Source organism: Electrophorus electricus, chromosome 2 (assembly GCF_013358815.1).
Source record: "Electrophorus electricus isolate fEleEle1 chromosome 2, fEleEle1.pri, whole genome shotgun sequence".
NCBI classification, from domain to species: domain Eukaryota; kingdom Metazoa; phylum Chordata; class Actinopteri; order Gymnotiformes; family Gymnotidae; genus Electrophorus; species Electrophorus electricus.
Genome location: NC_049536.1, coordinates 1,368,198 through 1,394,283, shown reverse-complemented (window position 1 = coordinate 1,394,283; position 26,086 = coordinate 1,368,198). Strand labels below are relative to the sequence as shown.

Here is a 26,086-nt window from a genome sequence, read left to right as displayed (position 1 = left end):
CTGAAGATGCAGGAGATTTTTACTGTCAGAGTTACCATAGTGGTCCTGTGTTCACACAGTGTTAGAGAGTCATACAAAAACCTCCCTCAGTCAGACTGCACAGAGACTGCACTGCTGCAGCTGGGACCTACTGCAGGTGTTGAGGGGGAGGATGTGATACAGAACAATGACACACTCTGTGGAGGAGAGATGCCCCATCACACTCACTCACTACTGAACAACACACATCTATAGAAAATCATTCTTCTAGGAACCACAACACACTGACTCACGACAGTACAATGTTAGAATTGACTTTTATTTTGTATGTGTTTGGTATTACATCTGAAAAACTGTACAAGCTGTATGTAGAGGGTTGAACATATTATCTATGTCCATGAGCTGATCCAGGATCAGTGTATCTGGTTCCTCTTCAGGCCTTCAAGATCTGACTGAGTCTTTAATCCGTTCAGACAGCTGCAGCTGAAAAAAATTATACACCATTTTTATTATTCCTCTGGAGAAGTCATCAATCTGCTGATGGAGCTCCTTCCAGTTTCCTCTGTTGTGTCCAGTTTACCCCTGTGTCTCTCTCCAGTTTACCCATGTGTCTCTCTCCAGTTTACCCCTGTCTCTCTCCAGTTTACCCCTGTGTCTCTCTCCAATTTACCCCTGCCTCACTCCAGTTTACCCCTGTGTCTCTCTCCAGTTTACTCCTGCCTCTCTCCAGTTTACTCCTGTCTCACTCTCCAGTTTACCCCTGTGTCTCTCTCCAGTTTACTCCTGTCTCACTCCAGTTTACTCCTGCCTCACTCCAGTTTTCTGGTGCCTGTCCCCAGTTTATAATATAATAATTTACTATACTAACATTAGTAACACCTATTGTCATGAAACCTATAGAAACATACAACAGTACTAATAATTAGACTGTGATCTTCTGGATGGAGATCTCAGTGGTGTAACCCACTGACTTCCAAGTGTCAGAGTGTAAACTACCCAAACATCTGCATGGTAGTGATAGTTGTGCACAGAAACCTCCTTCAGTTGTAGACACAGAAACTGGTCTGGTATCTGCTAATTAGCTGATAATAGCTGCTATATAGCTGCTAATTCTGCACTCAGTTCAATTAATCAACTACAAACCATTACAGTGCTGGGCAGGTTTCACTTTTTGTTAAATATCCCTTTTGTTTAATTTCATTAAAAGGCGGGGCAGTGGTAGCTCAGTAGTTAAGGTGCTTAACTTGTAATTGGAAGGTTGTTGATTCAAGCCCCACCACTGCCAAGTTGCTCTCAATTGCTTAAGTTGTAGTCAGTCATAATTCACTTTGGATAAAACCATCAGGTAAATGTAGGCAGCAAACCTCACTTGCTTTCTTCCAAATATTAACACAAACAGACTAAAACTGCACAGGAGAACATAAAACTAGTTTTCCCAAGATGAATCTCACCTCTTTGGCATAATAATAAGAATTTTCCTGCGTAATGAAATAACATAATAATACAGTAAGAAATGTCTCAGCAAACATGCAGAGATCTATAGTCATGCTAAAACTTGAAAAAATGAAAATGAAGGGAATATGTAGTTGCCCAATATAACACACACACACACACACACACACACACACACACACACACACACACACACACACACACACACACAGATTAATCATATTCCAGGACCACAAATTCACAGTATGGTTCAGACCTCACCTGGAGTTATACAACATGTACAAGGATTTATGCAGCTAGTGGTCAAAACCTTGCTGTAACACACTGGAAATACAGTCAGTGATCCCAAAGCTAACAGAAGCAAAGTAAACAAAAGAAACATAAACAAACAACAAAAACCTTCAGCATGAGAAATCCACAGTAGTTAAAGACCCAAAAGCTCATAACCACAGCAACCATAAACTACACACAAAAGATACATAAAGATTAAAACACAGGATACATGGAAATGGAGGCAAAACACAAACTCCTTAAAGGAGAAAAAACACCTACACACAGGCACACACACACACACACGCATGCACACACAGGTGTGTGTGTGAGATGCATAATGATAATGTGATAATGAAAAGGATACATATCAAGTTTCAAGTTTGGTTTATTTGTCACATACATAGTCATACACGATATAACTCGTAGTAAAATGGTGGAGAGTGCTCTGTCCAAACTGAGGAAAAGAAAACAGGGGTGCGTAGAGAAATATAGATATTCTCTATATGTGAAATATATATATATGCAAAGATAAATATATATATTCTATGTATGTACAAAATATATTAACAATGTATGTACAATATATGTATATTATGATTATATACACAATGTACAATGTATATGGTTGTGTATATATGTACACAATCTACAGAATGTACAGATCCATTTTGTATAATAACATATCTACAGTTGTTGTGTAACAAGGTAATTGAATATAAATATATAGTTATACAGATATACAGTTATGTTACATGGTGGTGGTGGTCCCCACAGTTTATCAGTTTCCCTGATTCAGGGCCCAAATGGCCTGTGGGAAGAAACTCCTCTTCAGCCTCTCTGTCTTGGTCTTCAGGGAGCGAAAGCGCCTCCCTGACCTCAACAGAGAGAAGAGTCTATTGTTGGGATGGGTGGGGTCCTTCACAATCCTCCTGGCCTTGGTCTGGCACCGCTTGTAGTAGATGGTCTGCAGGTCAGGAAGTTCCATGTGAGTGATGCGCTCTGCTGAACGCACTACCCTTTGGAGTGCTTGTCTGTCCTGCTTGGTGCTATTCCCAAACCAGACTGTGATGTTCCCCGTGAGGATGCTCTCCATAGTGCAGGTGTAGAAGTTCCGCAGTACTTTGGAGGGCAGTCTGAAGTCTCTTAGGCGTTTGAGGTGGTAAAGACGCTGACGAGCCTTCTTTGCCAGGGAGTTGGTATGGCGGGACCAGGACAGGTCCTGCGAGATGTGAACACCAAGGTACCTGAAACTATCTACTCTCTCCACCGTGGTTCCACTGATCCTCACAGGTTGGTAGTGCCGCTCCTGCTTCTTGCTGCAATCCACGATCAGCTCCTTTGTCTTACTGACGTTTAGGAGGAGATTATTTTCCTGGCACCAGTTTTCAAGGTGTTTAATCTCCTCCAGGTAGGCCCTCTCGTCGTTGTCCGAGATCAGACCCATGACAACGGTGTCGTCAGCAAACTTGAGAATGATGGTGGAGCTGGAAGTGGCTGCGCAGTTGTAGGTGTACAGTGAGTAGAACAGGGGTTTAGGACACAACCCTGAGGAGCTCCAATGCTGAGGGTGAGGGTGGATGAGGCGCAGTTGCCCACCCGTACTGATTGTGGTCTGTCTGTTAAGAAGTTGGAGAACCAGTAGCACAGGGATGTATGCAGTCCTAGATCCCCCAACTTAGTAGTGAGTAGGGAGGGGATGATAGTGTTAAATGCTGAACTGTAGTCGACAAACAGCATTTTAACATAATTTCCCCTCCCTTTGTCCAGGTGAGTCAATGTAGTGTGGAGCAGATGTGCAATTGCATCGTCAGTGGAGCCGTTGTGGTGGTATTCAAACTGCAGTGGGTCCATGGAGGTTGGCAGTGAAGATGTGATGAAGTCTCTGACTAGCTTTTCAAAGCACTTCATCACTGATGTGAGGGCGACAGGGCGGTAGTCATTGAGGTCGGAGGGTCGAGGTTTCTTCGGGACGGGGACGATGGTGGATCGCTTGAGGCGTTTTCGCTACAGATATATCACAGTCTGAATACCTGTAGCAGCTCAACCACACAAACCACAGAGAAGGAGGAAGTCCTTTCTCCTAAGGAGTCCCCAGGTCAGGAATCCTTTCTCCTAAAGAGTCCCCACATCAGGAATTCCTTCCTCCTAAAGAGTCCCCACATCAGGAGGTACTTTCTCCCAAAGAGTCCCCACATCAGGAAGTCCTTCCTCCTAAAGAGTCCCCATATGAGGAAGTCTTTCCTCCTAAAGAGTCCCCACATCAGGAGGTCCTTTCTCCTAAAGAGTCCCCACATCTACCAGACCACTGGAGTGCTGTCTGTTCATGTACTTCCACACATCCACTGATATAAATCACCATTACAGAACAGAGACTGAAGGGCTGCTTCTGAACTGTACTGGATACACCTGCACCTCCACACTGAGGAACACAAGATTATCACAACATTTACATTTAACTCATTATGATGTAAAAGTGGGGACAGTTGCTCACATTAATGCTGTTGACCTGCAGGTGAAGAGCATGAGACAGTAGTTACGTCCTGTGTCCCCCTGTGTCATATGTATGTGTGTGTGGAGCTCTGTTCTCTCCAGTTAGTTTCCCCAGACCCAGTCCAGAGTTCCTCTACAGATCTTCATACTCACTGTCCAGTCCTGAAGCAAGGCCCTGCCCAGAGGAGGGATATAAGGAAGTGTTTTGGAGGAAGAAGAAAGAGAAAGATGATATTTTGCACATCTGGTTGTTCTAGTGACAGTTTTGATATTTGATTCAGTGCTTGGTCTCTTTCTCCCCTTACTCTGATTCTGAGCTTGTTTGATCCCTCTAACTTAGCCACTGTTGTAAATTTGTATATATTATTTATCTATTTGTATATAGTAGGTATGTATTTGTATATATTATGTATCTATTTGTATATAGTAGGTATGTATTTGTATATATTATTTACCTATTTGTATATAGTAGGTATGTATTTGTATATATTATGTATCTATTTGTATATAGTAGGTATGTATTTGTATATATTATGTATCTATTTGTATATAGTAGGTATGTATTTGTATATATTATTTATCTATTTGTATATAGTAGGTATGTATTTGTATATATTATGTATCTATTTGTATATAGTATGTATGTATTTGTATATATTATGTATCTATTTGTATATAGTAGGTATGTATTTGTATATATTATGTATCTATTTGTATATAGTATGTATGTATTTGTATATATTATGTATCTATTTGTGTGCTCTGGTAAGTAGGGAGTGGATGCCGTTGTGTTTGGGCCCTGGGTTTTATTGTCTGTGTTTTCACTTACGGGGTTACTGTAGTCTTATCTTAGTATAGGATCTTAGTATAGAATGCTATACTGCTAATAGAGAAATAATAAAATACCTACAATCTCACACTGAAATGGACAGAAGCATTCAAGTATGTGATTGTTCATTCATTCATTCATTTGCTGTCACGGCCCGAGTGCCGCAGGGCGTTGAGCAGGACGCACAGACTCCCTTGACGATGTGAAACATTTAATGAAATAAAACATAAACTACATGCGTGGCACTCACACATAATAACACTAATAGACAGGAACACACAAACAACAACGACAACATAAAATGGTACAAACGTTGGGTTATACTAACAGCGGCTACACACTCATGGACACTAACATTACACTAACACTAACAATGACCAACCATGAGGCCCACACTGACAGGGCTTTAAATAAACAGACATACACTCAACGTGAACCCCGTACAGGTGCGTGCCATCATGTAGGGGGCGTGACAACAAACGTAATTCCCCCCCAAACCACATGACTCGTGAAGGGGGAGCATTCTGTGACATTTGCTAAATACATTTTTTATTCATTATCTAATCTTACTTACTAAAGAAAATAATTTTTATTCAATCTTGATACTGTGTTATTGGCAATTATTTCGTTTTCCTTTCTAGATAATGTTCAGATATTAAATGAAGAACTGAAACTATTATCTAGTAATGTCAATACCAGTCAGAGTGAAAGAGAGCGAGAGCAGTGGGGTGAAACAGATTTGTGTTTACAGCCCTGAGAAACCTGCTCCTTCCCAGAATAGAACAACACTTTTTGCAGATGTTCAACTTACATTAGCCAAACTTACTCAAGCACAACATACCCCAGAACAACACACTCCAGTACAAAGAATCTTACAGTACAGATAGTGAATAATAAAATAATACAAGAACAGACCATGTTCAAATTGAAGCTTATTGCAGTGATAGCAAAACCCAAGAATCAAAACCAGCAGAGTGGTGAATTAAGAAAAAAGAGCATTCTTCAGACTATAAGCTCCATTGTTCAGGGCTGTATAAGTGTGTTACATCACATTACAGCTGACTGAGGTCATCATGGAAGATGGTAGAGCTCCTCCTCCTCTTCCCTAAATGCAGCACTAAGAGTCAGTGAGCTGCTGTGGCTGTAACTGCAGTTCTGTTCTTCTACTCTGGTCAGAACACTCTGCTTCACATCTTAGAAATCCACTGTACAACTCACCAGCGCCCCTTGTGGAAAGTATGTAGACCGCAGGCACAACAGAGATCCTGTACAGAGGAGCGATTGAGAGCACTGCACCACACACACGTTTAGAAATACTTACCTAAAATGTACTAAATACTTCTTATCATTCTCTCTAAATCTGTTAATCAGTTCCAGCAATAATCAGCACATTGTACCATAGTTTTTTGACATTGTTTATATTCAATAGAAATACTATTTGATGTTTAAGAGCATCTATATATTACATTGTATTATAAAGTTTATAGTTCTCTAGTATGGTTAGTTCTGTTCAATATGGTTATGTAAGAGGTATTCAGTGGAGGCATTACTTCAGAGAGAGACCACAGAGAGTATTTGGTAGACGTGTATTAATACAGAGAGACCGCAGAGAGTATTTACTAGACGTGCATTAATACAGAGAGACCACAGAGAGTATTTGGTAGACATGTATTAATACAAAGAGGCCACAGAGAGTATTTGGTAGACGTGTATTAATACAGAGAGGCCACACAGTATTTGGTAGATGTGTATTAATACAGAAAGGTCACAGAGAGTATTTGGTAGAAATGTATTAATACAGAGAGGCCACACAGTATTTGGTAGACGTGTATTAATACAGAGAGGTCACTTTGCATGTGCAGCACCTGCTTCAGTGCTCTGGGAGTGTTTATAGTTCTGTGAGTTTAACACTTCATGACTGAGAGCTGCCTGCCCCAGCAACTTCACCCACAGCAACCATGACTTTGATCCCCATCTTCATCTGCACACTGGCCCTCTGGACTCAAGGTAAAAGATCATTTTATGCTTTGCTTTTGAGGTGAATAACCTAAAAAAACAGATGTCTTGTTTAGTAAAATATTCTAAACCTTCTATTAACAGATATAAGCAACATAAGAAATGGAAAATAAAATATGATTTAAATTGGATTTACTTTGTTTTGTTTTGTTTTTTCCCCCAGAATCCATGTGTCAGGTGACTGTGACTCAGACTCCTGCAGTGAAATCTGCTCTTCCAGGAGACACAGTCACCATCAGCTGTAGAACAAACCCTGCAGTGTATTATTACAGCAGCTATGGACATTATCTAAACTGGTACCTGCAGAAACCTGGAGAAGCTCCTAAACTCCTGATCTACAGGGCTATTAACTTACAGTCAGGAACTCCAGCTCGTTTCAGTGGTAGTGGATCTGGATCTGACTTCACTCTGACCATCAGAGGAGTTTAGACTGAAGATGCAGGAGATTATTACTGTCAGAGTTACCATGAGATCAGTAGTACATACCTGTTCACACAGTGTTAGATAGTTGTACAAAAACCTCCCTCAGTCAGACTGCACAGAGACTGCACTGCTGCAGCTGGGACCTACTGCAGGTGTTGAGGGGGAGGATGTGATACAGCACAATAACACACTCTGTGGAGGAGAGATGCCCCATCACACTCACTCACTACTGAACAACACAAATCTACAGAAAATAATTCTTCTAGGAACCACAACACACTCACTCAAGTCAACAAAAAAATCTATAATGAATCACAAAGACACAATACAGACAACACTGTTGCACTTCTGTTGGAGGAGAGTTTTGTAGATCTATATGTCCTTCTACTCCTGCTGTCTATGAGTTAGAAATGGAAGGTGTGAACATTAGTATGATCCATCAAGAAGAAACCCACCATTAAACACAATGCTAATGTTGCTGTTGACACTGACAGTGATAACAGCTCAGACTGAGCTGCATCACCAGAAACCTGGAGAAGCTCCTAAACTTCTCCTGTCTCTCTTTTCTTTGAGCAGATGATCTCTCTGTTTCTGCTGGAGCAGGATGAAGACAAAACACTACAGTTATAACAATAATAACAACACATGGAATTTATCTAGTGCTTATCAAGAGCCCACAGAGGCACATTTACACACTTCCAGTGCATGGAGCATCAGAAACCAGTCACAGCACTGCAGTACTGAGTCCTTTGGTCTCTTGGGGCAGTTGTTCTTATAATAGAGCAGGTAGTTATTAGTGGAGAGAAATCTCTACTAGTAGTATGACTGCTAAATCAGTATCAGTCATCTTCAGGAGATTCTGTCCTGTTTAGAGGTGATGTAAGCACACACTAAAGCACTAATCACCATGTCTGTGCCTTCATCTGATTATTCTCAGCTACTGTGAAACATTTCTACCAACACATACTTTTCATGTCCATTCTAAATCTTTATTAACAAGTAAAGGTAAAGAGTGAAGATCTTTAGGGGGTGAAGTTAAATAACCTCACTGCACTTACTTAAATAAACTTACTACACAACAAGATGACATAATGCCACCAACTGAAACAATGACTTTTTGAAAAACTGACTGAAATCTTTCAGTAAAATTCTCTCTCTCACACACAAGCGCATGGCCCGCTCTATGCCCTCTGCCGCCCTCACAACACACACACACACACACACACACACACACACACACACACACACACACACACACACACACACACACACACACACACACACACACACTGAGTTGGGCTGTGTATAAGGTGAGTGGGGTGTATGTATGTTAAACCTGTACAGGCAATGCAGATTTCTGACACCCAGAACAGAGCAGCACTGTGTCCAGGTTTCCAGTGTCTTAGAGCAGCAAACCTTTAGTTCAGTAACACACACACACACACACACACACACACGCACTCACACACACAGAGTCGGGGTGGATATCAGGCGAGTGGGGTGTATGTATGTTAAACCTGTACAGGGTAACTTAGAGCAATACACATTTAGTTCAGTACCACTGTGTGATAAACCAGGCTGTGTCATAATAGCACTGTGTGACTCAATTAATAAAAAAAAAAAACCATGTACCAAATATTAAGGAGTTCTTTGTTATTACACTTAATACATTAGGTCAAAGCTTTATTTTAAACAGACAAGTGCTAAAGGGGGTTAGTTTCAGGCAGAAATATTTTAATGAGAGTATTTTATTGAAAAACAGCCCAGCTTGTGCTACAAAGTGATATAAAGCATTATGGTATTAGTTTCAGGCAGAAATGATCTAAAAATGATAATATTGTGATATAGTGATAGGGCTACAGATGGTTTGTCCCCCAGCCCCTGATGTTCCTAAAATACACCAACTTACTCGTGTTACAGTTTGTAGTGAATGAAACATGTTGAAATGTCTTATTTTTTGCTTCATTCATTACCGTGATTAATGAAATGTCAGCTGTATCAAAGTTTAATCCTATACCTCATCACACCTTAGTATTTCTGCAGAACAGAAATTTAGGACTAAAGGTATTTATTGTTATGAGTAATGTTGTGGGAAATGTTTTAAATAAGAGACTATAATATTTATTCAAAATTTTTTATTTCATTTTGAACAATAAACAGGAACATTTGAGTAATAAACAGACTATCTAAAAGACAGCACATTAATGAGTGAGAGGAGAACACTTCAGTACACATGTGGGAGTTTCACGCCTCAGCACACTGCTCTCTACTCAGTGTCTGTGTGACAGGAGACTGGGAGTCCTTGGTGGCCTCACAGGTCACTGTCTTCTTCAGCCACTCCTCCTTCTGGAGGGTCAGGGTGCTGCTCCAGCTGTAGAGGCCGTCCTTCTGCAGAAGCCTGGAGCTCTGGCTCACCCCCGAGCTCCAGCTGCTACCAGCCACCTTCCAGCTCAGCTTCCAGTCTGAGGGGAAGCCCTTGTTGGCCAGACACACGAGTGTGACCTTCTCCTGCTGCAGCTGTACACTGGAGGGGGGCAGGACCGTGAGGGTGGGCGGGGCGTCACCTAGGAGACACAACACGGTCTACAGCTCAGACAGGCAGGAACCGTTAGCAGGAAAATCAGTTGTGTTTCACTTCCTCTTTTTGTGGAACTGAAATCACAAATATATTATATAATTTTCAATAGGCATTAAAACCCTGGACAGTATATTTAATTCATGAACCATTTAAATCAATATAATTTATAGTCATACATAGATTAAAATGGAAGTATATTTAACAGACGGTGATTGTTCAGTATGCGAGTATGACGGTTAAAGTGCTTTGCATCGACAACCTCCAGTCAGGGACAAACACTTATACTAATGAAAATTAATCCAGTAGGCAGAATAAAGGTTTGCTGGCGGATATTGCTGAAACATTTATGCTTTTACTAAAAAACCGCTAATAATGTGGGTCGGTTTACACTAAAAGCTGCAACACCACTGTAACGGCTAGGATAAATGCGCTAATAAATTCACCTTTAATGCGCTTTAATAAAGAGACATTTATTACAAACTATACCTACTTAAAATTGTGATTTACTGGGAATAAAAAGTGAAGTTCTTCTTACGTCCAGTGTCCTCCACACTAACTTCGTTTAAGGTCCGTACATAAACCTGCTCTAAACACACTGCCGTCTCCTCTCTTTACAGCGCCGTAGTTTAGCTTCAGAGTTAGTGAACGATACAACCCCAAAGACGCTTGTTTTTCTTTCTTTTTTGTAATAAAAAATAAAGACAGAAACTAAATTAATTTTGAAAAAGGGCTGATAGTTTTGTGCCTCTAAAAGTGTGCGTGTATGAACCTGTGTTTCGCAGAACTATTTCAGACTTATATCGTTAATGTTTATGCGTTAGATATATGTAGACTCTGTAGAATCATAGCAATTGGTTACAAGATTTTTAGAGATATTTTTCATATTTTTGTACACTAATAACAACATTTAATGCAACATCCAAATACATAATTGTGTACTAGATGTATAATACAGGAATATTTGTAACAGCCAACGTTTTGATCTTCATTATGCGAGTATTGTGGTAAAAGTGAACTGCACCGATAAGTTCCAGTCAGGCACCGATATTTCTGTCTTTTAAAATAAACCCAGAAATATCGATTTGAGATGTAGATAAGTCATTTGAATTTGTCTACGTGATGTGTATAATTTCAGTTCTGATTTCCAGTACTTCCAGTGCAATAAGACCAATGAAGGGAGCACAGCAGTGGAGTTAACGTGTGAACTTCGGAAGATTGAAGACCAGTCGTGCTGCTGGATTCTGGACAAGTTGTAAAGGTTTGATGGCTCTTAGAAGAAGACCAGCAAGTAGTGAGTTGCAGTAATCTAGCTTTGAGATCACAAGAGACTGCACAAGCACAAGGGTAGCTTCCTGTGAAGGAAAGGCTTGAATCCTTCGTATGGTACAAAGGAGGAATCTGCAAGACCAGGTTAGATTAGAAACATGAGTTGAGAACAACTGGTTGTCCAAAGTCACGCCCAGGCTACGGGCAGCTTCGGAGGGTGATACCAGGGAGTTCTCTACAGAAACAGTGAGGTCATGGTAAGGGTTGGGAGTACATTGGATGAACAGAAGCTTGGTTTTACCTGGGTTGAGCTTTAAGTGGTGGGCTGTCATCCATGATGCAATGTCAGTCAAGCATGCCAAGATACGTCTGGAGACATGCGTGTCAGAGGGTGGAAAAGAAATAAATAATTGAGTGTTATCGGCACAGCAGTGGTAGGAGAAGCCATGAGAAGATATTACATCACCAAGAGAACGAGTATACAAAGAGAAGAGAAGGGGGTCCAATACTGAGCCTTGTGGAACACCAATGGAGAGTCTACACGGTTTGGATGTGGATCCTCTCCATGTCACCTGATAGGACTGTCCCTCCAGATAGGACTGAAACCATCTCCAAGCAGAGCCAGTCACACCAAGCCTGGAAAGAACAGAGAGGAGAATGTTGTGGTTCACTGTGTCAGAGGCTGCTGAAAGGTCTAGAAGAATCAAACAGATGACTGTTTGGCAGCTTTAGCAGAATGAAGTTTCTCAGTCACCGCTATGAGGGCCATTTCTGTAGAATGTGCCAGTTTGTAGCCAGACTGATTGGAATCATGCAGCTGGTTTTGGGTGAGAAAAAGAAACAATTGATTATAAACTGCTTGTTCGAGGGCTTTTGAGAGGAAAGAGAGAAGTGATAGCAGTCTGTAGTTGGTAACGCTGGAGCTGTCAAGTGGCCTTCTTGAGGATTGATATCACCCAATGTGGCATCATTCTGAAAGAATGTGCAGTCAGTCATCCACAGCAGTTTTTCATAGAGATCTGGCTTTTGATTGTTTGATTGATTGATTTGGTAAGTTGTTTGTTTTTACAGGTTCTCTCTTTCTCTCTCTCTCTCTCTCTCTCTCTCTCTCTCTCTCTCTCTCTCTCTCTCTCTCTCTCTCTCTCTTGCTCCACCAGTTGTTTATACATTTGAGAAGAAAATGTGACTGACCTAGGCAAACTGACCCTGCCCTGTCTGGCCACAGGCTTCTACCCTAAATATGTGATGATGAGTGTGAAGAAGTACCGCACCTCCCTACATGAAGAGCTGATAACATCCTCAGTAGTCAGACCCAATGATGAAGACACCTACCAGCTGAGGAAGAGTGTGGACATCCTGGAAAATGATGAAGCAGATTATGACTGTTATGTGACTCACTGCAGTCTCACAGCACCAGTAATTAAAAAATGGGGTAAATATATTTGTCACACTGAAAACTACAGTCATAAGTTTGAGAAGATGGTCTGTTAAAGTATTGCACCTTTGCATAGTGCACAAATCAACAAGCTGTATAATCACATCAGACTTATTAACTAGAGCTTAGTGGGAGACTTTGTTAAGAAGACCTACATTCAGAACATTCGACTTATATCACTGTTCATGAATGTTTTGTTGTTTTATAATAAGAGAATTTATTACTTTACCGACTACAGATGGAAAACACAGTGACTCCACAATGAAAAACACTCTGATCAGAGCTGTGATCTGTGGAGTTGTGATTATGGCAGTTGTGGCCACTATTGTGATTGTCCATAAAAATAAAAGGATGATTGGTGAGTAGCTATAAACTGCTTCTGCTGAAGGTAAAATTGCTCAGGTCTCTAAGATGCTGTGGATACTGCTGCTGTGTCCAGTTATTCATAAAACCCTGTGAGGTTAAATGTGTGGGTGTCTGCTCTCCTGTTTTGTATGAGAGCTCCAGTGTACAAGTTACAGTGTTTCTTGACTAAGGTTTGAATTATCTTGAGATAAGGTAAAGTGTGTAATGTAACATGGGGAGGCTTGGCAGGATGCAGAAGAGGAGCCATGATACATACGACGAGTTTTATTTTTGAGACATGGAAGGCAACAAAGCACTAAAGCTATTGTGGGATCAAACACTGACAATGCTAACGTTTACACAAAGGACTTATATACACTCACATTAACAGCACAACAAGGATCAGGTGTGGAACATGGGGGCATGGCCAAACGGAGGAACACACACACGGGTAGATGTTTGGGGGGAGGGGCTGTACCGTGACAGAGCCCCTCCCCAACGGTGCGACTCCCGGCGAGCCAGCCTATCAGGCTATGGCCCCTAAACCAACGCCGACTGAACTAACCAACATGGGCCAGTGTGAGCAGGACAGCGGGGGTGAAGGACAGGGACCAGAATAATAACAGACACAGAGACGGACACACTGACGGGCACAGGCACAGACACAAAGGGAGACAAAGCGATGGATACATTAAATGTGACTGGGACTGACACAGTGACTGGGACAGGTATGCGCTCATAATTAAACAACAGGTTATGAATAAGTCCTGCTTGTCTCCCATTCATCGGCTGGCTTGGAGTCTGATTCTGCTGTGGGCGTTCGCGCTTCGCTGAGTTGGGTGGAGGTGGCTTCTCTGGCTTTGGGGCGCATGCCTTAGGAAGCGCACTAGCGGTTTTGCCTGTCTCTGGGGTGGGCACTGGTGATGCCTCCTTTTTGCCTCCTTGAGGCTTGTGCGCAGGCACATGAGCCCTGGGGCTGTGTTGCCCAGGTGAAGGAGTGTCCTCAGATGATGATGGCACCACCTCTTTTTGAGTCACGCGGGGCAGCTTGCTGATACTAGTGCGACATGCCTTGGGAGCTGGAGGCTCTTTGCTCTCTGAATCTGCTGACCATGTGTCCATCACAGACAGGGAATCCTCTACCTCCATTATGGAATTCTCCAAACAGTCGACCTCTGAGTCTAACACACGGGTAAACTTTTGGGCGGAGGGGCCATACCGTGACATGTAATGGTAGTACCAGCCCATTTGACTTATTGGAGTGATGTGTAGCTCCATTAGTTTGTTCCTTTAATTAATAAAAATATATCCTCGTATATTTTTACTGTGCAAGTGCAGGGGCTCAACACCTAACTGACCAAGTTATTGTATAAAATTAATTTATTTATATAATAAATAAGTTGCATTATTTATATAGTAAAAAAGTTTATTTATGTAATCAACTAATTTAGCTTAAAGGACAGTCATTTAGAAAATGTTCAGTGGCTGTAACTTTGGACTTTTGGGGCTGAATCTCACTCCTTTCTGGTTAATTGTATAGTTTGAAAAGGACAAATTTTCCTCTGTTTTTTTTCCCCCATCCTTATTTTAATTCTTAACAAACTTAACAAATTCTCCCAGACATTCTGTGGCTACTCTTTCTGACTAGTAATATTTTTCAACATTTAAAACATTTTGGACTTTTATTTTGAATAAATGTTGTGCACTGTAGCTTCCCTGTGGTCACACATGTCTGGCAATGTATCTCATGAGTAACAATCTGAGCACAGTTTCATATAGAAGATATTTAATTCAAGTCTGGGTATTTTCTCCCATATGTGGGAACATTTGTGGGTCCTAAGAGAAACCCTCTCCCTTCACAGTCAAGAATGAACAAGATTGAATGAAGACCCCTTAATTTAATCAGGGAGAACATTCAGTAAATACAAAACAATAAATAACTATATACAGGAAAAAACATTTAATTTTAATTTGTGTGAGTACATAAGTAAATCTTTAATTATATAAAGTAGTAATTTTCTAGAACAAGTGTCAAACTGCGTGACAAATTGCTTAGTGATTGTATTGCCTGAGTTTTGCTCCGTTGTGTGTATTGTGGGTTTTGTGCATGTTCCTCTAGTATCTCTGGCTGCTGTTGTTCACTTGCACTTGTACTCCTGCTCACATCTCTGCATGGTCTCACATCCCCTACATATCTGACCTTTAACACCCTCACTGCCCTGCCTGTGCGCTTATGTCCTCTGACGCTGGTCGTCTCTCCATTCCTAAATTCAGACTGGTCTCTGCAGTGGGCAGATCTTTCAGTGTCTTGTCCCGGAAACTAATGATTACCGTAATCACTCCGTCTCTGCGCTGCACTTTACTGGAGGAAAGTGATGAAATGCTGAGAAAAAAAGATTAAACTTTTTTAAAGGAGTAAACAGTTGCTAAAACCTTTTCCCCCTCAATTTCTGATTGTGTTTCTGATTGATCCTGTAGTTTTTTTGATTTGTTGACTGTCCTATGGTGTACATTTTATACTTGGATTATGTAAAGTGACTTTGAGTATAAGGAAGGTGTTATGTAAATTAAATGTTACTATTATTTTTATTTTCTGGCTTCTAATAATGTCTTTAAACATTTTTTAATAACATGAACCAAAGTGAATATCTGATATGAAATGGGAAGATTATTACAGTTTTGATTTTGAAAGAGTTTGTCTGTTTCTGGACATTTGTCTTCAACTTCATCAGGTTGCACAATATAATAAATAAATAAAGATATAACATAAGAGATCTACATACAAATCCGACATAAAATCACATAGGATCTCATATCAGATCCAAATATAAATACAGTCAGAATAGTTGTCATGCTCCCTTGCCTGAACTCCAACTCCCAGCATTCATCTGTTGTCAGCTCTCCTGTCACTCAGTCTGGTTCTGCCAGTCATCACACCCTCATCAAACCTGCATTCCCGGATTACTGATTATTCTCACCTGTTTCTAATTAGTTCTGTCTAATTATACTCATCTGTTTCCCTTTGTTCTTTGTGAAGCATTGCCATGACATGTATGTGTGTACTGAATGTTAGCTCTGCTTGTCTTTCCAGTTTATAGCTTGTTCTGTTTTTGGAATTATCGTATCAGCTTTGTCACCAATCTGCTGGTTTGCTCTATAAGACTGCTAACTGGTACTGTGAACTCAGGACTGATTATCGATTTGTTCTATTGTTGACTCCTCGAGTTTTGGATAACTATATTGTGGGTACAGACCTCTGACTGTTACATTACCAAACCTGAATTGTGCTTTTAAATAAAAACAACTCTACATTTGCAAACGTCTGTCTCAGACGTTTGCTACATTTTCCTCAGAAAAAGTCCTTAAGGGATAAGCAAATGCTTAGAAATATTTTTTTGTGACTCATGGTACTCTAGAACACTCCAGAAAGGAGCAGATCAAATTCAACACACAGGATCAGTAGGGTCCCCTGTGATTTGCTGGGCTTTCTTCCTACTAGACAAATATATATCTCACATTGCTCTTTTTGTTGTTTACATATAATTTTCCCAGCCATATTCACAATCCTTGGTCTGTGCTAAAAGGCTTGAGGGAAGAGGCATGAAATGCTGAGGAAACTCAAACCACATAGAGGTTGACCAAACAGGTGACCTCAATGATCTGTTCCCAGAGAGTGGAAGGGCCAACATCCCTAGGAAACACTCATACAGGATAAGCCTGTGATGTGGGGAGTGATGTGGGTAATTCTGAGCATATTTTGTGCTGTGTAGGGAGGTGCTCCATGTCTCTGGATGTTCTTGACATTACATATGTAGTAACTTTCCTAATTTCTGGTTCACCCGCTCCACTTGGGCACGCTGGAGTATTAGGCTGTGGCTGATAACTAGAGTTCATGCTCACCATCATGTTGAGGTGTCCAGGAGTTCTTGCTAGATCTGCTATATAAATTGTACCTCTTGGTCCAAGATGATGTCCTCTGGCAGTCCAAACTGGTGAAAGAGCTGTAGGAAGACAACAGTGCATTGGTAATTGATGCTGGCGCAAACAGTGCAGGAGGCCATGTGGTTGATTACATCTCAATGGAGAGCCACCAATACTGAGCTGTAAGCCGCTGGCCTGGGCAGTGTCGGTGAGATCTGGCCTGTGTGATGGCCTGGTCCAGATCCCACCTGATGGCTTGCAGGAAGGAGGCAGGATGGCCTCCCTGCTGGTGGGTCCAGCCTCCAGGTCAAAATGCATGAACAGGGCATCCGCCTTGGTGTTTTTGTATCCTGGCTGATAAGTGATGGAATAGATGAAGCGAGAAAAGAAGACAGAGCACCTGGCCTGGTGAAAGTTGAGATATTTGGCGATTTGGAACTATTGGAGGTTTTTATGGTCATTCAAAGGGGTGTTGAGCACTCTCTAACCAACGCCTCCACTCCTTGAATGCTAGCTATATGGCCAGCAGCTCTCTGTCTCCCACTCTCTTGGTCCTCTCCACAGGGATCAGTTTCTTAGAATAGTAGACCACCGGCTTAAATGGCTTAAGTTTGGGGTGTTTCCTGAACACTGAGACAGCACCACTGAGACTCCAACATCAAAACGACAAAGGGCCTATCAGGGTCAGGATGATGGAGGACCGAGACAGTTGCCAAAGGCCTCTTCTGCCACTGGACTCCACTCCAGCTAGTTGTTTCCTCCATGGAGTAGGTTGGTAAGAGAATGGGCCTTAGTGCTAATTCCCCTAATTAAACACCGGTGGAAGTTGGCAAATCGCAGTAAGTGCTGTAGATCACTTTAGCTGCCTGTATCCATACACTGGTTGCATTTATGAGGTAGCTTAGGTAGATGACCTCACACAGGTGGAACTCTCCTTTGCCCAGAGTACCTGGCAAATTTCGCAAACATCTTGGTCTAGGGAAAAGGAATATACCAGTATGTTGTCAAGGTAAACAACGATGGATATACCCAGATCTCATTAATCTTCTGAAGTCTCAGGGCATTTTCTCTGTTTTTGCATACTTTCTTAAATTCACTTTAAAGGTTCTTACTTGTGATACCCATATGTTTCATGTGAAAATGTTCAGACAAATCTTAGCTCTATTCCTAATGAGGTACCATTTGACCTAGAGCACTATATAAAGAAATATCAACTGTTTTGATGTTGGAAATAAAATCAAATTGTGACCCAAACTTTTTGGGCCACAAATGTAGTGAAATATATGAATAAAGTAGTATAGAAATGTGTAATAAATGTTTAAAATGATATTTTGTACAATCATTTATTGAGTAAAAGTGTGGTCTGTCACATTACTTTCAACAAATCTTAACAGGACTGACATAAAATATGACTGAACAATGACGTTAAATTAGATATCAAGCCTTACAGAATATCAAAATATAAAGCTTCATGTGTATAAGTGAAAAATGAGCATTATAACTATAACCAAAATATGCCAAAAACCAGAAAAGTCTCATCTGCACAGTACAGTATTCAGCATAGCCAAAACATGTCAGTCCATCCATATACTAAACTACCTTTCACACTAAAACGTCTACAATGTAAACCTTTGCTATTTGACATTTAAGTTTCTCAAACAAAAGTCATGACTATTGTATTACAAATCAATTTCACGAATTATGCACAAAAGCAGCAATGAGGATATTTCACCAGGAGGTCATTAGGAACTCTGTGGTCCCTTCAAGCCTTCAGCCTGCTGTCCTTCTATACGTAGAAGACACTGAGGTGGAGGTGGAGGGGTAAATGTACTCCTGCTCTAAGGCCTGCTGAATATACTGCTCCATCACTCGGTTTTCCTACTGAGATAAAGGGTAAACCTTACACTGAGGGCAGGTGTTATCCAGTAGTTTGACGGAGCAGTCGGTTTTTCTGTGTGGAGGAAGCTGTGTGGCCTTTACTGGGCTGAATACCTCAGTGAGGTCTTGATAGGGAGCTGGGATGGAGATGTCAGACTCAGCGCTGTACTCTTGATGGAGGTGAACTGGGAGGGCAGGACCACTGAGGTGAGGCAGTGATGTGGCAATGGGGTGAACATTCAAGAATGTTGTTGTCTGCCAGTAAATGAGGGGGTGGTGAGTGTGTAACCAGGGTAGTCCTCAACTGATGGGATGAGAGGTGTGTAGTGAGTAGTGTGTTTAGTGTAGTGTTTAGTGTAGTGTAGTGTAGTGTAGTGTAGTGTTTAGTGTAGTGTAGTGTAGTGTAGTGTGTAGTGTAGTGTGTAGTGTAGTGTAGTGTAGTGTGTAGTGTAGTGTGTAGTGTAGTGTGTGTGTAGTGTAGTGTAGTGTAGTGTAGTGTGTAGTGTAGTGTAGTGTAGTGTAGTGTGTAGTGTAGTGTAGTGTGTAGTGTAGTGTAGTGTAATGTAGTGTAGTGTAGTGTAGTGTAGTGTAGTGTAGTGCAGTCCTGGGCAGGAGTAGGTGTGTCCCTCCTGCTGGACAACCAGCCTACCGTGACAAGAGGGGGAATCGATAACTAATAAAGAAACGTGTTCTGTATGGAAGGTGCTGGTCTATGATATAATAAGATCAGAAAAGACTTTATTATCATTGTACATGTACAACAAAACAGGTAGATCACAGCATCAATAAAAATAATAAAATGATATAATAGGAATAGAATGGCAATTTAAAAATAAACATTTGCAGGGCTTCATATGTATACAGCAGACATGGAAAGTGCAAAAATGATGTGTGAACAAGAAGTGTAAACAGTGAGGTGAGTGTAGGAATATGGAGGGTGTTGTTAAACATGTTCTCTTTACTAAGAATAAGGTTTTTCTTATTTAGTTCATTTAATCAGGCTAATGATACACTCACCAGCACAAGAGGAATGAATGTTAGGTGGTGTTGGTGTAGCTGCAGGGAGAGTGAGCCACCAACCTGGACAGCAGGGGGCGACACAGTCCACCTCAGCAGGACTAAAGAGAGAGAGAGAGAGAGAGAGAGAGAGAGATAGAGAGAGATCGAGCGAGTGAGAGAGAGAGAGAGATCGAGCGAGTGAGAGAGAGAGAGAGAGAGATCGAGCGAGTGAGAGAGAGAGAGAGAGAGAGAGAGAGAGAGAGAGAGAGAGAGAGAGCGAGCAGTGGGGTGTAACTCAGATTTGCATTACCAGGGCTGAGTGATTCTCTTTCTCCCAGAATAGAGCCACACTTTCACCAGATGTTCTGCTCTGTTCAGATAAGCTCACTCAGGCACAAGAAACTGTCTGATAACATTAATAAAGATGTTTGTCTCTTACAAAAGAGCAGACAATGTCCAAAATGAAGCTTTATTTCAGTGGAAGTAACAGAAATGCCAGGACACAGAACAGAATACAAACAGAGCTGCTGCATTCTGTTCTCCTGCACTGGTCAGAACTCCCTCCTGCACCTCTGAGACGTCCACAGTCCAGTTTACCACTCACTGAGTTTAGTGCCTCATCCACAAGTCAACCATAGAGATACATTCTAATGAAGCTGTCATTCAAAAACCGCTTTGACTTTATAGTGACCACACACACACACACACACACACACACACACACACACAACCCTAAGCTTCATATTTTATCTTTAATCTTTAATTATTTTTCCCATCTCCACCTAAACTAATATTTAATGAATGTTAATAATCTAGTATATTTTGTATTGTCAAAAAGGTGCAGAATACCTCAGTTCATTTGCAAAATAATTTATCCAATAACATGACAATGACAATGTGTTTCATCTGCTCTGCATCCACTTGGTCTCCTGCTGTGATGATGGTGTGTAGTCTGTCTAACGTGAGTGTGGACTCTGAAGATGGTGTGTATTCTGTCTAATGTGTTTGTTTAGACTGGTATATTTATGCTACAGGTCTTTTACTTAAAGACAGATAAAGTCACCAGTTGCATTTTATAGTGCTTAGACCTGATTGGTGAATTCACAATTAATCACTCAAGTAATCATCCCAGTTAATCATCCCAAGTACATTTGACAGCTGTGTTTGATCAGTTGGTTCACAGGTGGGAGGTTTTGAAATGAAGTCATGTTAGATTTCTATGTCTAATGTAGAGAAGTGTGTTGAATAGATGGGGTGTGTGTGTGTGTGTGTGTGTGTGTGTGTGTGTGTGTGTGTGTGTGTGTGTGTGTGTGTGTGTGTGTGTGGTGATTTGATTAATGTCTAGAGCAGAAAATGTGTTTATAGTTGTGCAATTCAGGACTGAGGTTTTGCTAAGTGTCAGATTTCACTAACTATATTTTTAATTATAGTGTGTAATGAAAACAAATACAGGGAAGCCACAGAGAGTATTTGAAAACGTGTATTAATACACAGCGAGGCCACAGAGAGTATTTGGTAGGTGAGTATTAATACAGAGAAGCCACAGAGAGTATTTGGTAGACAAGTATTAATACAGAGAGGTCACAGAGAGTATTTGGTAGACATCTATTAATACAGAGAGGCCACAGAGAGTATTTGGTAGAAGTGTATTGATACAGAGAGGCCACAGAGAGTATTTGGTAGAAGTGTATTGATACAGAGAAGCCACAGAGAGTATTTGGTAGACGTGTATTAATACACAGCGAGGCCACAGAGAGTATTTGGTAGACATCTATTAATACAGAGAGGCCACAGAGAGTATTTGGTAGAAGTGTATTGATACAGAGAGGCCACAGAGAGTATTTGGTAGACGTGTATTAATACAGAGAGGCCACAGAGAGGATTTGGTAGACATCTATTAATACAGAGAGGCCACAGAGAGTATTTGGTAGACGTGTATTAATACAGAGAGGCCACAGAGAGTATTTGGTAGACGTGTATTGATACAGAGAAGTCACTTTGCATGTGCTGCACCTGCTTCAGTGCTCTGGGAGTGTTTATAGTCCTGTGAGTTTAACACTTCATGACTGAGAGCTGCCTGCCCCAGCAACTTCACCCACAGCAACCATGACTTTGATCCCCATCTTCATCTGCACACTGCTCCTCTGGGCTCAAGGTAACTCACTGTTTTACCTCTGTGGTGAACTATCCATGTGACACAGATCTACTATTCTTTTTTAAAATGAACTATTCACAGGGTTAGTACTACTAAATAATAGCATATGTACAGAGAATTGTTAACTTTTTTGTGTTTTGTATTCATTTTTTAGGATCCAGAGGTCAGGTAACAGTGACTCAGGATTCAGTGAAATCTGCTCTTCCAGGAGACACTGTCACCATCAGCTGTAGAACCAACCCTGCAGTGTATGGTAATGATCGTTTAGCCTGGTACCTGCAGAAACCTGGAGAAGCTCCTAAACTCCTGATCTACAGGGCTACTAGCTTACAGTCAGGAACTCCTGCTCGTTTCAGTGGTAGTGGATCTGGATCTGACTTCACTCTGACCATCAGAGGAGTCCAGACTGAAGATGCAGGAGATTACTACTGTCAGAGTGCACATTACATTAGTAGTAGCTGGGTGTTCACACAGTGTTAGAGAGTCGTACAAAAACCTCCCTCAGTCAGACTGCACAGAGACTGCACTGCTGCAGCTGGGACCTACTGCAGGTGTTGAGGGGGAGGATGTGATACAGCACAATGACACACTCTGTGGAGGAGAGATGCCCCATCACACTCACTCACTACTGAACAACACACATCTACAAAAAATAATTCTTCTAGGAACCACAACACACTCACTCAAGTCAACAAAAAAAATCTATAATGAATCACAAAGACACAATACAGACAACACTGTTGCACTTCTGTTAGAGGAGAGTTTTGGAAATCTATATGTCATTCTACTCCTGCTGTCTATGTGTTAGAAATGGAAGGTGTGAACATTAGTATGATCCATCAAGAAGAAACCCACCATTAAACACAATGCTAATGTTGCTGTTGACACTGACAGTGATAACAGCTCAGACTGAGCTGCATCACCAGAAACCTGGAGAAGCTCCTAAACTTCTCCTGTCTCTCTTTTCTTTGATCAGATGATCTCTCTGTTTCTGCTGGAGCAGGTGAAGACAAAACACTACAGTTATAACAATAATAACAACACATGGAATTTATCTAGTGCTTATCAAGACCCCACAGAGGCACATTTACACAAACCCAGTGCATGGAATCAGAAACCAGTCACAGCACTGCAGTACTGAGACCTTTGGTCTCTTGGGGCAGTTGTTCTTATAATAGAGCAGGTAGTTATTAGTGGAGAGAAATCTATACTAGTAGCATGACTGCTAAATCAGTGTCAGTCATCTTCAGGAGATTCTGTCCTGTTTAGAGGTGATGTAAGCACACACTAAAGCACTAATCACCATGTCTGTGCCTTCATCTGATTATTCTCAGCCATTTTGCAACATTTCTACCATCACATACGTTTCATGTCCATTCTAAATCTTTATTAACAAGTAAAAGTGAAAAATTTAAGGTCTTTAGGGGGTAAAGTTAAATAACCTCACTATACTTGCTTAAATAAACTTACTACACAATAAGATGAAATAATGCCACCAACTGAAACAATGACTTTTTACTAAATTGTCTGAAAACTTAAAATTAAATTTAACTTTCAGTAAAATTCTCTCTCACACACACAAACATGCAATGCTCTCTAGCACACTAGCACACACACACACACACACACACACACACACACACACACACACAGAGTCGGGGTGGATATCAGGTGAGTGGGGTGTATGTATGTTAAACCTGTACAGGTAGGGAAGATTTCTTTTTCATGATACATTTGTAAATGTTTAGTCTTTTTTGGATAGAACAACTTTCTGCCTTCATACGTGACCCATGACAGTATTGTATTGAAACAGCCCATCTTGTGCTACAAATGATATAAAGCATGATGGGATTATTTTCTGGCAGAAATAAACTAAAAATGATAATATTGTGATATACTGAAAGGGCCAAAGATGGTTTGTCCTCCAGCCCCTGATGTTCCAAAAATACACCAACTTACTCATGTTACAGTTTCTACTGAATAAAATGTGGAAATATCTTACTTTTTGCTTCCATAATATCTGGCTTCCTGCTTCCTTCTTTATTATGAGTAATGAAATGGCAGTGCTATCAAAGTTTAACCCTATACCACATCACACATTAGCATTTCTGTTGTATAGAAATGTAGGACTTTAAAGATATTTATTGTTAGGAGTAATGTTGTGGGAAATGTTTTAAATAAGAGACTATAATATTTATTCAAATTTTTTTATTTCATTTTGACCAATAAACAGAGGAACATTTGAGTAATAAACACAGACTATCTAAAAGGCAGCACATTAATGAATGAGAGGAGAACATGTCAGTACACAATTAGTCTGTAAAAGATTACAGGTGGTTTACAGAACCACCGGGCATATTGACGTGCTCAGATAACGTGGATTAATTGTGAAGAAAACCTAAAGTCTACTCACGTCCAACTGATAGTTTTGTTCCGCCACTGAAAATCCACCACAGAGCTACAATCTCGTTTGCTGTCCATACAAAAACCTCATGATCTAAACATGCTGCTCTCTCCACTATTTACCATGTAATATGCAGCTTCGACATTAATGCTTTAGAAAACTCATAAGACTTACCCAAATGCTTTTCAGATTTTTAAAGTAATTAAGCAAAATACAAACATACATTATATTATTAGATAAATTACCCCGTAATAGCTGTTGCACCGTAAACCACAAGAAATGCAACCGCAACATGTTTTAAGTCTCCATCATTATCAAACATCAAACATATTGATTATTATTTCAGAAAATACCAACATTTCGATAAGCAGTGAAAGTTACTTACGTCCAACTGAGAGTTTTGTGCCGCCACCAAAAGTCCTCCACAGTGATACAAACTCGCTCAGTGGTTGTACAAAAAGCTCCTGCTGCTCATTTTGTTTTCGTTAGGTTATGTAGTTCCACTTTGGTCAGTCAGTTTCTTTATTTGTGTTTGCTGATTTACCATTTTCAGTGTCGACCCACCTGAAGTCTGTCTGGTGTTATTTGTGCCTATTGTATTACACTCTTATATCATGTATCAATATACAACAGTCACTGTTTCATCTCTGATTTGCTCCATTTAGTTTACTCACATATCCATCATTCACACTCAGTTGCATTTGCCATTTAAGTCCAGCTAATCATTTACTCATTTCTGTCACAGACCCTACCTGGACTGGGTCATAACAAAAATTAAGAGCTCGTCCCTTTTTTCTTTGTGTGCTTTGTCTGGCATTTTTTCACTTTGTCCGGGGGGGGTGTAAGTTTATTGTTGGCTGTTGTGTTAGGATGGATGCTTTCACAATAGTGGACTTCTCACTCTGAACTAATTTGGAGGTGTTTGATAGGTGTTGTAAAGATGGTCTTCACACTACAGAGGATTTCTTTGATGTTATTTAATAATACTTTTTTTAACGATAACTGGTCCAACATATTACAACTGGATTAATTTTATGTGAAGAATATATATCCATCCAGTCTATCCTACCTGTGGAACAATTTATATATATATATATATATATATATATATATATATATATATATATATATATAGATAGATAGATAGATAGATAGATAGATAGATAGATAGATAGATAGATAGATAGATAGATAGATGTGATCTGGGAGCACCAGACCCTGTGGGAGAAACTGCTCAGAATACCCAGTAGGGGTCTGAGCCATCTGAATGTTGGGAGAAGTCATAAATATGAGCAGTGAGTATGATCATTATCTGACCTTCAGTTCTATATTATTCATTATGATATGGTACACGAGAATGGGGTTTAAGCATATATGTGCTAAACATGGGTAACATGTTTCCTGGGAATGGATGACTTTGATGAAGTATACGCCAATGTTACGACCCTGTCTAGGCTGTGAGGCCGTATCAAGCTAAAAGAAGTGCAAATGGCTAATGTAATAGAATTTGTGAAAAAAAGGAACAACAACAAAACAAACAGAAACACAAATGGAAGCTTTTTTTAGTGTATTGTACAGAGGTTATCATTTACAAATAATCTTATTGGTGCAATTCCCTCAGGAGTGACCCAGGCCAAAATAAT

At 40.6% G+C, this 26,086-nt stretch overlaps 1 pseudogene; it reads right to left on the bottom strand.

Moving 5' to 3' along the window:
* LOC118240941 overlaps positions 1-26,086 on the bottom strand; it is a 53,907-nt pseudogene that overhangs the window by 24,033 nt on the left and 3,788 nt on the right.